The sequence below is a fragment of the Meriones unguiculatus genome, chromosome 2, assembly GCF_030254825.1.
Source record: "Meriones unguiculatus strain TT.TT164.6M chromosome 2, Bangor_MerUng_6.1, whole genome shotgun sequence".
Classification (NCBI taxonomy): domain Eukaryota; kingdom Metazoa; phylum Chordata; class Mammalia; order Rodentia; family Muridae; genus Meriones; species Meriones unguiculatus.
In genome coordinates, this window is record NC_083350.1 from 79,977,136 (window position 1) to 79,987,235 (window position 10,100).

Sequence of the window (10,100 nt, forward strand, 5' to 3'; positions counted from 1 at the left end):
CAAACAAATGAAGGAAATGGTTCGAGACATGAAAACAGAATTGGAATTAATAAAGAAAACATAAACAGAGAAAAACTTGGAGCAGGAGAACTTAAAGATCAGGAGCCACAAAGGTAAGCATCACCAACAGAGTGCAATAGATGGAAGAGAGAATCTCAGGCACTGAAGATACAGTTGCAGAAACTGAAACATCTCCCCAAGGAAAAATAAAATCAGAAAAGTCCCCAAACCAAAACATCAGAGAAATTGAGGACTCCATGAAAAGACAAAAATCTAAGAAAAATAGAAATAGATGAAAAAGAAGATTCTAGACTCTAGAGTATAGAAAATATTTTCAAGGAAACCATTGAAGAAAGTTTTCCCAAGTTAAAGAGATGTCCCTAAACATACAAGAGACTTACAGAACATCGAATAGACTAGACCAGAACAGAAACTCTTCACCTCATGTAATAGTCATAACATTAAACTACAGAACAAAAAAAAAATATTAAAAATAACAAGGGAAAGAGGCCAAGTAACATACAAAGGTAGACCTATCAGAACCACACAAGACTTCTCAACAGAAACTATGAAAGCCAGAAAGGGCCTGGACAGATGTCATGCAGACTCTAAGAGAACACAGATGTCAAAACAGACTACTACTCCAAGTAAACATAGATGGGGAACTATCTATGTTTATCTATGTTAACTCCAAATCAACATAGATGGAGAAAACAAAATACTCCACAATGAAATTAAACTTAAACAATATCTACACAGCAACACAGCCCTACAAATGGATCTAGAAGGAAAACTCCAATCTAATAAAATCAACTACCCCCAAGAAAACACAAGACATAGAAAACCTCACAACAACAACAACTAAAATCAAAAGAAAACAACCACACAAGTACACTGTCACCACCAACTCCACAATAAAAGGCACTAACATTCATTGGTCTCTATTATCTATCAACATCAATGGACTCGATTTTAATAAAAAAGCACAGACTAACAGAATGGATGCAGAAACAGGTTCCAACATTCTCCTGCATACAAGAAACACACCTCTACAACAAAGACAGATACTGCCACAGAGTGAAGGCCTGGAAAAAAGGCTTTTTAAGCAAACATACACAGAACACAAGCTGTAGTAGCTATCCTAATATCTAATAGACTTTCAAAGAAATTAATAAAAGAATATGAGAAGGGACACTTCATTCTCATCAAAAGAAAAATCCACCATGAGGACAACACAATCCTGAAGATCAATGCTTCAAATATAAGAGCACCTGCATTTGTAAATGAAACATTTACAAATAGAAATAGAAGCAGTCATCAACAGTCTCCTTGACAAAAAGCCCTGGGCCTGATGGTTTCAGGGCAGAAATCTACCAGACCTTCAAAGAGGAGCTAACATCAACACTCTTAAAAATTTTACGCAAAATAGAAACAGAAGGAACCTTACCAAACTCATTCTATGAGGCCACAGCAACCTTGATGCATAAACCACACAAAAACCCTTCAAAAAAGGAAAACTTCCCACCTATCTCTCTTCTGAATATTAACACAAAAATACTCAATAAAATATTTGCAAACTGAATCCAAGAATATATAAAATATATCATCCACCAAGAACAAGAGGCTTCATGCCAGACATGCAGAAGCTGTTCAATATATGGAAATCCATCAATGTAATCCACGACATAAACAAACAGAAGGAAAAAAGGAAACCATATGATCATCTCCTTAGTTGATGAAAAACCATTTGACAAAATCCAACTCCCAATCATGTTTAAAGTTTTGGAGAGATCAGGGATTCAGGGCAAATACCTAAACATAGTAAAGGCAATATACAGCCATCCTATAACCAGCATCAAATTTAAATCAATCCCACTGAAATCAGGGACAAAGCAAAGCTGACCACTCTCTCCATATCTCTTCAGCACAGTTCTTGAAGTCCTAGCTAGAGCAATAATGTAACTAAAGGAAATCTTGGGGATACAAATCAGAAAGGAAGAAGTCAAAGTATCACTATTCACAGATGATATGATATTAAACATGAAAGACTCCAAAAATTCTACCAGAGAACTCCTGCAGCCGATAAATGCCTGCAGCAAAGTGGGTGGATACAAAATTAACTTTAAAAAATTAGTAGCCCTGCTTTATAGAAAAGACAAAAGGGCTCAGAAAGAAATTAGGAAAACAACATCTTTCACAATAGCCACAAAAAACATAAAGTACCTTGGTGTGACTCTATCAAGCAAGTGAAAGACTTGTGTGAAAAAAAAAAATTCAAGTCTTCTGGAGAAAAAATTGAAGAAGATATCAGAAGATGGAAAGATCTCCCATACTCATGGCTTGTCAGGATTAACATAATAAAAATGTGCATCCTAACAAAATCAATTACAGACTCAATGCAAGTCCCATCAAAATACCAACGAAAATCTTTACAGAACTTGAAAGAACAATTCTCAATTTTTTTATAATTAGTTACATTTTATTAACTCTGTATCCCAGGTGTATCCCACTCCCTCATTCCCTTCCAAACCCTCCCTCCCTCTATCATCTCTTCCCTGCCCCTTTTCAAGTCCACTGATTGAGAGGACCTCCTCCCCTTTCATCTGACTCTGTTTTATCAGGTATGTTCAGGACTGGCTGCAAAGTCCTCCTCTGTGGCCTAGCAAGACTGTTCCTCCCTTGGGGGGGGTGGGGAGGTCAAAGAGCCTGCCATTGAGTTCCTGTCAGAAATAGTCCCTATTCCCCTTACTATGGGAAACCAATTGATTACTGATCTACCACGGGCTACATCTGAGCAGAGGTTCTAGGTTATATCCTTAGATGGTCCTAGGTGGAGTGTCAGTCTCAGAAAAGACCCCTGTGCCCAGATATATTTGGTCATTGTAGAACTTCTTTCCTTTCCATGTCATACAAACTCCTCCTTCTTTCATAGGATTCCCTGCACTATCCCAAAGGTTTGGTTATGAGTCTTAGTATCTGCTTTGATACACTGCTAGGTAGAGTCTTTCAGGGGCCCTCTGCAGCAGGCTCCTGTCCTATTACTTGTTTTCTCCTATGTTCAACACACCCCCCATTTGTCTTTCTAAGTGAGGATTGATTGTCTTACCCCAGGTCCTCTTTCTTGCTTATCTTCTTTAGGTGTATAGATTTCATTATGTTTATCATATTTTATAGGACTATATGATCAAGTATACACCATGTGTGTCTTTCTCCTTCTGGGATACCTCACTCAGAATGATCTTTTCTAGATCCCACCATTTGCCTGCAAATTTAATGATTTCCTTGTTTGTAATTGCTGAGTAGTATTCTATTGTATAAACATACCACAATTTCTGTATCCATTCCTCCATTGAGGGACATCTGGGTTGTTTCTAGGTTCTGGCCATTACAAATAAAGCTGCTACAAACATGGTTGAGCAAATGTCCTTGTTGTGTACTTGAGCAAATTTTGGGTATATGCCTAGGAGTGGTATAGCTGGATCTTGAGGAAGCAGTATTCCTAGTTGTCTGAGAAAGCACCAGATTGATTTCCAGAGTAGTTGTACCAGTTTACATTCCCACCAGCAATGGACAGATGGTTCCCCTCTCTCCACAACGTCTCCAGCATGTGTTGTCACTTGAGTTTTTCATCTTGGCCATTCTGATGGGTATAAGGTGACATCTCAGGGTCATTTTGATTTGCATTTCCCTAATGGCTAAAGAGGTTGAGCATTTCTTTAAGTGCTTCTCTGCCATTCGATATTCCCCTGTCGAGAATTCTCTGTTTAGCTCTGTTCCCCATTTTTAAATTGGATTCCTTGGTTTGCTGCTTTTCAGCTTCTTTAGTTCTTTATATATACTGGATATTAGCGCTCTGTCAGATAAAGGGTTGGTGAAGATTCTTTTCCAATCTGTAGGCAGTCATTTTGTTTCGATGATGGTGTCCTTTGCTTTACAGAAGCTTTTCAGTTTCATGAGGTCCCATTTATTGATTGTTGCTCTTAGAGCCTGTGCTGTTGGTGTTCTGTTCAGGAAGTTGTCTCCTGTGCCAATAAGTTCTAGGCTGTTCCCCACTTTTTCTTCTAATCAATTTAGAGTATCTGGTTTTATGTTGAGGTCTTTGATCCATTTGGACTTTTGTTTTGTGCAGGGTGATAAATATGGATCTATTTTCATTTTTCTGCATGTAGACATCCAGTTGGACCAGCACCATTTGTTGAAGATGCTGTATTTTTTCCATTGAATGGCTTTGGCAATACAATGAAAAGAACAATTCAATGGAAAGTAGATATCATCTTCAACAAATGATGCTGGTCTAACCTGATGTCTACATGTAGAAAGATGCAAATAGATCCATTCTTATCACCCTGCACAACACTAATGTTCAAGTGGATCAAAGATCTCAACATAAAACCAGACACACTAAACCTTAGAAGAAAATGTGGGGAAGAGCCTTGATCTCTTTGGCATAGAAGACAACTTCCTGAACAGAACACCAACCACATAGGCTCCAAGATCAACAATCAATAAATGGGACCTCATGAAACTGAAAAGCTTCTGTAAAGCAAAGGACACTGTCATCAGAACAAAATGACAGCCTTCAGATTGGAAGAGGTTCTTCACCAACCCTATATCTGACAGAGGGCTAATAACCAGAATATGTAAAGAACTTAAATTAAATACCAACAAACCAAGTAATCCAATTAAGAAATGGGGTTCAAAGCTAAACAGAGTTCTCAAAAAAGGAATATAGAATGGTAGAGAAACATTTAAAGAAATCCTCAGTGTCCGTAGTCATCAGGGAAGTGCAAATCAAAACAACCCTGAGGTTTCACCTTATACCCATCAGAATAGCTAAGATCAAAGACTCAAGTTATAACATATACTGGAGAGGATGTGGATAAAGGGGAACCCTCCTCTAATGCTGGTGGGAAGGTAACCATATACAACGACTTTGGAAATCCATCTGGTGCTTTTTCAGACAATTAAAAATAATGCTACCTCAAGATCCAGCTACACAACTCCTGGGCATATATCTGAAAAATTCTTAAGTATACAACAAGGACTTTTGATCAACTAACCATGTTTGTAGCAGCCCTATTCATAATAACCAGAATCTGGAAACAACCTAGATGTCCTTCAGTGGAGGGATGGATACAGAAATTGTGGTACATTTACACAATGAAATACTACTCAGCTATTAAAAACATGGAAATTGTGAAATTTGTAGGCAATTGGTGGGAACTATAAAAGATCATCTTGTGTGAGGCAACCCAGAAGCAGAAAAACAAACATGGTATATACTCACTCATATGTGATTATTAGACAGATAATGTAGGATAAACCTACTAAAATCTATACTCCTAAAGAAGCTAAACAACAAGGAAGACCCTATGGAAGATGCTCATTCCTCATTCAGAAGGACAAACGTGATGATAGACATCAGAAGCTGGAGAAGACAGACACAGTACAGGAGCCTACCACAGAAGGCTTCTCAAAGACTCTGATGATTGAGGTATCAAAATAGAGGCTGAGACTTATAGCAGACTTTGGGCAGAATGCATGGAATTTTCTGAAAGCAGGGGGAAATAGAAAGATCTAGAGGTAACAAGAGCTCCAAAAGTAGACCAACAGAGCCCAATTAAAAAAACAACTGAGCCCTGGGTTCCCTGAAGAGAATGAGACCTTAACCAAGAACCATGCATGGAGAGGATCTAAAACTCCTGCTTAGATGTATCCCATAGACTCAATATCCAAGTGGTGTCCCTAGTAAGTGGAGCAGAGGCTGTCTCTGGGACGAACTCAGTTTCAGGCTTTCTCATCACCTTCCCTGGGGGGTACATCCTTGCCAGAACACAGAGTAATTGTGTGTGTTTGTGTGTGAGTGCATGAGTGTGCTTGTGTGTGTAAGAGCATGTACATGTGTTTGTTTCAGTTAAAGAAAATGAAAGAAAACACCATTGTTTACATTTTATGACATTATAGAGTTCTTCTTTGAGACTTAGTTATCTCTATTTAAACAGAACAAGGGTTCAGGTCTGAGAGAATCTCAGGGAACTATGCCCTCTGTTGAGAACATGAATTCATATTTATAGTGTCCATGTTATCATTACATGAGCTTCTCCAAGCTTCTCAAAGTAGTTTTGGCTTGCAAGAGAAAAAAACACTGCTGAGCTACCTAGTGATAGCTGTCACCTTCATTTTCACAGGAAATTCTGCTTATTTTTTTAAATTAAATTTTTATATTAGTTACAGTTTATTTATTTTATATCCCAGCTGTAACCCCCTCCCTCATCCCCTTCCAATCCCACCCTCCTTCCCTCATCTCCTCCCTGCTCCTCTCTAGGTCCACTGATATGGGAGGTCTTCTTCCCCTTTCATCTCATGGAACATCCATGCCAATATACTGATTCAGTTATTATTTTCATGATAATTGTGCCTGAAAATTTAGGCATTCCAAATTTTCACAATATGGGCTTTAAATTTTTAAAACTCTGAACTTTGTAAGCTAAACTAAAATTTATATCTTTAAGAAATGATTCAAATCTAGGAAAAATTTTATTTAATTTCTGATTTTGCCCTGTTGATCAATTATTCTTGATGTTCAGTATTATGAAATTTATGTCAAAGTTTAAGCCTGAAGATGGCAACATATGTTTGATCTTACATGGCAAAGTACAGCCTAGTTTGTTACATGAAGTGAAAATTGAATTTGAAACTGTCCTTTTACAATTGTCTGTATATGAGCCAGAAACTTAAGCTGAAGTTCAGTTAATCACAGATGACCAGCCTATTTGAGGCAGCAAGTTTCAACCAATTAACATGCCTCTGTGTACCACTTCTATATTCTGTCTACAAATATTTTCTGACCCTCTTGTAGCTCCTGAGATCTTGAAATCCTTTTCTTCACTTTTTTTATTTTTTACAATTTATTCATTTTATATCCTAACTGTAGCCCCCTCCCTCATCTCCTTCTGGCCCCACCCTCCCTCTTTTATTCCCCTCCCCTATGTAGCTATGCTAGTCCACTGAAAGAGGGAGTTCTCCTCCCCTATTATCTGACCATCACCTATCAAGTCTCATCAGTTTGGCCTGGATTCCCTTCCTCTGTGGAATGGCAAGTTTGCCCCACCAGGGCGAATATATCAAAGAGCAGGCAGCCAAGTTCATGTCAGAGACTTCCCCTGATCCCCTTACAAGGGAACTCATGGGGAGACGGAGCTGCCATAGATTACATCTGAGCAGGTGGTCTAGATCCTCTCCTCTCCATGCATGGTCCTTGCTTGGTGCATCAGTCATTTCAGGGCCCCATGGCCCAGTTTTGTTTTGTTGTTGTTGTTGTTATTTGTTTGGGTTTTTTTTGTTTGTTTTTTGGTCTCCTTGTGGAGAATCTGTCACTTTTGGGTCCTTCTATCCCCTTGAAATCTCTTTTTAATTGAAATGTATGCTATTGGTTCAAGATTTGTGAGTAAATGTCCAATAATATTCCTTATGATCAGTTTGCTCTAATTTTATCCATAAAGACATTGTTATCTTCTGATTTGTATATTGCTGGGAGGGGGGTTTGCACTATTTTTTCTATTTCTTCTATTTGGTTCATTAAGAAGTCAAGGATGAAAATTAATATTTTTTGTTTTGTTTTGTCACAACATTACAGTTAGCAAGAAAAAAGTTATAAGATGAATACTGAAGAAATTCCTTTTGCCTTTCAAGGAAAAACATGTTTACCTTTTCTTCGAATAGGGGTACAAATTTTCTGTAATAAGATACATTAAAAATAAATTTTATAGATGACCTTTTGAACTAGAAGTAATAACATTTTCATGCATTTCAATTGAGAACTATATTTCATAAACTGCAAATAGTCTTAGACTGATTATTGTGTTTAACGTGGGAGCCAGACTGCTACTTCCTCCCTCTTACTGTTGTTCTGAATATGACTTAATGCAAAAATATCTTAATGAGCTTGTATATGTGGTGTTTTGTTTAGTTCATTCATTTAGCATTTAAATTGATACCATAAATAGTTGCTTAATAACATAAATAGATTCTCAGTACAGTGGATCCTACAAGACTAATTCTATTTAATAACATAAATTTAATCCTATTTTAGGTAGTAAATAATTAACATGTTTTTAGATATTTTCTTTTGCTTTACACATTTTACATCTGTATATATTAAATAAAACCTTATATTTATGCTGTAACATTTTGATATATATATGTTATACAATAATTATTGTCTATAATAAATTTTGATTTGAATATGAAACATCCCCATTAACTCATATGCTTTAACATTTGGTTTCTGGTTATTGAATTGCTTTGAAAGGGTATGAAAATTTTGGTTTGCACTGTATGGCTGAAGAGAGTGAGCATCTGGGAATAGGCCATGACTTTTTACTGCTGGGGCCCACATCCAATCTCCTCTCTGCTTCTGGTTCTACTAGAACGTGAGGTAAGAAGTCCCAGATGAAAATTTCTGTCCCCTCATCACTGTCTGTCCCTTACTGTCTCCTCTGTAATGGACTGTACCTTCTGTGAGCAATAAAACAGAAGAAAAAATATTTACCTTAATACCCTTTTTTTCAAGTATTTTATCACAACAAAAATAAAACCAATTAATATACCAGGTGATCAATGTATTCATGATTTCCATACTTTAGTCTTTTCACATATATAAACGTAAACGAGCTTGCATGTGGATGTCTTTGGTGCGGACATTCAAAATATATTCTCATAACAAAACCAAACATAAGATATAACATTAAACACAGCTACTTGTTTTGAGTGATAGATACACAGAAAATAACAAACTTTGCATGAAATTACCAAATTTTGGCCTCCCAAGTTTCCTATCCACCTCTTTGATTAACATCATTGTAACTCTCCCTTCTGCTTCTGTGGGTTCACTGTGTTTATATTTCACAGATAGAAAATGGTATTTGATTATTCAGTGAGGCAAACTGCATTTAACAAAATGCATTCAAATTTCACATGTGCTATTACAAATGGCATGATTTTCTAACTTCTGATTCTAAAAACTCCATTGTGTGCATATATATATATGCATATATATATAATTTATATATAATTCAGATTTTTTATTTTAGTTGTTTTAGTGAAGAAAGTTAGAATAGGAATCAGTAAAATGACATGTGCCCATTAAAAGCCACACAAGTATGCATAGGCAAGTTAATATTGTCCTATAATATGGGCTAAGTATTTGTTTAACTATGATTGCCACTATCAATCTCAAATAGCTTCAAATTTATATATGTATATATATATATATGTGTGTGTGTGTGTGTGTAAGTATAGTTTTATTATGTATTTCTTATCTATATAACATATGTTATATAGATAAGAAATATATAGTAATGTAAAATAAACACATGATAAATATATAATAGATGCATTATAGATCATATATTATTATATATAGAACATGATATGTGAAATGTGATATACTATGTTTTATACACTATATAGGTTTTATATATTATATACATATAAAACAAACAAAAAGCAAACAAAACCCAGAAACATTAAAAAAACTCACAAAAAAATTCATGAAAGCAAAATATGACATTAACATTTAAAAGTAAAACAAAAGTAACATTCTGGTAAGTACATTGACTAAGTATTTTCAAAAATAGGCAAAAAAAGATTTTAAAAGCATGTTTATACACACACACATACACATACACACTTAAGTGATTTTTGCATACTCAGGTCTATAGCTATTATCTCCAAGAACTTTGTAGGAACCTAGAATTCCATGTGAACTTCATTAGGCTTTTGGGACACTAAACTATAGTCTTTGTTGCCTCAGAGAAAGCAAGTTGATAAATTTGCCCTTGCCTATCAGTTATCCTGAATCACTATCGATGGTGTAAAGTGCTACAGCAGTCTGTATCTCACTCTGTTTGCCCAAAACCCAATTTGGTTTAATGTTTCCTGACCTTTTATGCAGACCTTGTGGCTCTGCAGGAATAACGAGTGTTTACCAGGGCTCAAGTATAATTTGTGGTGAAATGGTGGTACCCACTGTCTGTCTGCTTCTTCTGAAGACAATTATTCTTAAAATGAAAAGTAACAAGACAAGTTATGTGAGAAAC